Genomic DNA, 3,696 nt, shown 5'->3' with positions numbered 1-3,696 from the left:
ATTTATGTTTATGACTTATTTGAGTTAATATGTATACATGGTGGGACATCCAGATCAAAATTCATTTTTTGCCTATGGATGACCAGTTACTTCAGCATTGCTTTTTGAAAAAGGCCAAGATAATGTTTTCGTATTAATCTGTGACAGTTCATATAAATATGAACTATAAAAATATATAGTTACTCTTTCTTGAGCCAGCTATTTGTAGAATTTCTGTTGCACAGTCTTGGAAGGAGGGAAGATGATAGGAACTAAAAGCCCCTCTCTGTCTGTCCTGCCACTGACACAAATTGCTTTCCTTTTGTGCAGCTCACCCATAAAATTGTTTATACTTCACCTTGTTTCCTTTGTCAGACCTGACTGCATATGCCTTGTTCATTTCAGTACCCATATCTATTGTTGTGAACAAGATATTCAATTTTTTTACTTCATGATGAAGCTCTCTTCTTTATAAATTGTGTTTTTGCTAGTACTTTATGAGCTCTGATGCTAGACCTCCCACCACTTCCTACATTTATTCTCTTCATTTCTTTCTGTACAGACTGCTGATCTGAGATGCTTTGATAAACATAATACACATTCCACATTATGAGAATTAAATATGGGTTTAGCTTCCTTGAAAATGAGTGTTTTGTTTTTCCTTTAATTCTCTCTGTGACAGTTATGATTTACAGAAGGAAAGGGAGAGAAATTCTGACTCATTCAGCAATGCTCAAAACTGAATCCACTATTCTTAAATTTATTATTTGGAAACACCTTCTTCTGAAATTATTTCCTCCCCCAAATTTTTAACATCATTTTCTACTGTTCTATCTCCTTTATTGGTGGCTCTTCCATTTTAACCATTTCAAATTTCCTTTCAAATATTGGGAAACCCATGATTTTATCATTGTTCCTAAGGAACAAACTTAGTAGCTTCTTCTAGCCTCAAAAAAAAAGTGACTTGAAATAAATTAATATTCTCTTATCCGTGTGAAGTTGGGATGGCCTAATAAAGGTGACGTTAATTTTTTATTTTTAATAAATAATATGTTTGCCATATATATAGAATAGAGTTAGCATTTTTCTAATATTAAAAGGTTGTATGATGGCTTTTAATTAGGGTTCATTTTATGTTTTTCTCATCATTAGATAGCAGTTATGTGCTTGGGGGATGAGGAACACATAAGTAAATATTTTATTATCATGTATCATGGGTAAATACTATCAGCATGACTTATTACTGTTAATGTTAACCTTGATTACCTGGCTAAGGTAGTGATTGTCAGTTTTACCTGCCGAAAAGATACTATTTTTTCTCCCTTCCACATTGTTCTCTTTGAACAGAAGTCACTATGTGCAGCCCATACTTAAGAGGTGGGGAGTTATGTTTGATCTCCTTGAAGGCTGGAGTAGCTACATAAATAACCTAGATTCTACATGAGGATTTGTCTCATCTTCAATTTATTTATTTATTCAATAATTTATATAAATATGGAATTCTGGATATTTATTTTATACATTGGGTTATAGAGAAGATAGACTTTTAGCCTCCTAATACGTGATAAATATGTTCTAAGAATTTTTACGAATTAAGATTTTTAAAATATTTATAGGTATTACTGCCATGGAAAAATTTCATTTTTATGTTTACATGTAGCTGAATATAACAATAAAAATAAATTACAAATTAAACTTCCAATTAGGAAATTTAGAATAAAAGTAGAATATAAAGAGCCAGATCTTCCACCATGTTCTTTTCCATAGACTTCATTATCCAAGGGCTGCAGGGAAGGACTAAGGATTTATGTGCTAGATATAAGTCTCTTGTTTCTATGTAACTCCTTATTCCCTACTGCTATGATATTAAACTTGGTCAGATAGTGCTGAAAGGAATAGAAAAACAGCCAAATAATTTTGGCAGGGCAAGGGGGTGAACCAATACATGGGTTCTTGTTTCTCATTTCCAGGACATAATTTGAGGAAATTCAAGTGCATTATTAGGCTATTTATGCAGAATGTGTCTAGACAGACTAAACAGTGAACTCTTTCTATCCCATGTCCTATGCATCATATTAATGGGATTAGAAATTTCCTGCATATTCTAGAGTGGGTGCCTATAAGCACCAGTAGAGTGAAAAGGACTACATTTGAGTTGAAAGGGCCACATAGACAGACAGGGACCATTGCCTTTAGCATGTTATATAAGGTAAGTATCCAAAGGGACAATTAAACTAGAAACCTTTCAGTAGATCTGTGATGAAAACCCAATGGATAGATGAAGGAAACTAGAAGTTAGGTCACAGGTAAGGACAGTCAGACACACCTGGTGAAATACCCTGAGGCATAGAAGACATTTAAGACCTTAGATAAAAGCTATAGCTGAAGGAAAAGAAGAAAATAAGTTGGGAAGAAACCTGAAAGAATGTGTATTTATATCAAAGCCAATTATTATGTAGTAGAATATTTGTTAATGAAAATGACTTAGTAACACTAAGGTAACAACATTAAAGTTTCTTTTCATCAACAAGATTGAGAAATACGACCAATTTGACCAAAAATATCAAGAATATCAAGATATTATAATTTGAACATATCTTATGAATTGGGATTTTCTTACGTGAATTTAGATGACTACAAACCACTGGATCCTCTAAGGGTAAATAATATATCTACCAAATGAAGGAATGGGTCAGGTGACATTAATCTTAGAGTTTAAATTGTTTTGAGGGACCCATGGCTCTACCCATAGCCAATGACTAATACTAAAAATCACTCTTACCTACTTCCATGTGTGACCTTCAGTAAAATTACTGTGTCTGTGAACTAAAATTCTCACTGAATAGCTGTACCACACGGGAATTTTTTTCACCTGACACCACTCAACAAAGCGTGACAAAAAGGAAGTTATATTAAGGAATCCCTGTGACCTAGGGGAATTATCATAGATTCCATTAGCTAGATTGATGAGTGTCGCTAGGAGATGTCAGTATATTAAGCCAACAGGGTGACAGCAAGGCTCTTCCTTTTGGGTACTGTGGTAAGTGAAGACTCTTGTTCAGAAAAATAGATGACATGGTCTAACCCTTTCTTTATGGGATGCCATGGTTTCCACAAAGTATTCAGCAAAACATGCAGAAAGGAGGTAACTAGAAACAATAAACACCAAGAGTTCAGGCCCTCTAAAAGTTAGTAATAAAGTCTTGTTTCAGAGGGTGCCCTTACAATAATCATACTTTCCTGGCAGGTGGCAACTGATAGTAATAAAGTGGACATGTGATCAATATTCAATTGTGAGAAAACCTGGATGTCCTTTGAGATATTTCAAGATGGGTACCCTAAGAGATGACAAGAATTTCTTGTAATTTTGTAGGAAATGAGGACCTACTTTGTAATCAGAGGTAGACAGTTTTAAATATGCATATTACACAGACAATACTCTTTCAACATTTGCAACTTTAACAGAATCAATCAATTTTAGTTACCTGCCCTCACCTCAAAACTCTTTATTGAAATTTTTTTCTAGCAACCAGCCAATCTTATTATTCTGAAGATATTAAAGGTATAAAGAGAGAGTTCGGAAAAGGACATGAATCATGAGACTCTAATAAAACAACTTTATAGGCTAACAATTTTACAAATTAAACAGATATTTACCAAATGTAAGATTCCAAGTTATCTTTTATTAAACTATATAATTATCACTCTAATAATCTT

This window comes from Propithecus coquereli, unplaced genomic scaffold, assembly GCF_000956105.1.
Source record: "Propithecus coquereli isolate 6110/MARCELLA unplaced genomic scaffold, Pcoq_1.0 Scaffold160, whole genome shotgun sequence".
Taxonomy (NCBI): Eukaryota; Metazoa; Chordata; class Mammalia; order Primates; family Indriidae; genus Propithecus; species Propithecus coquereli.
The sequence above is the reverse complement of the archived record's forward strand: the minus strand, read 5'-3'. Positions refer to the sequence as shown.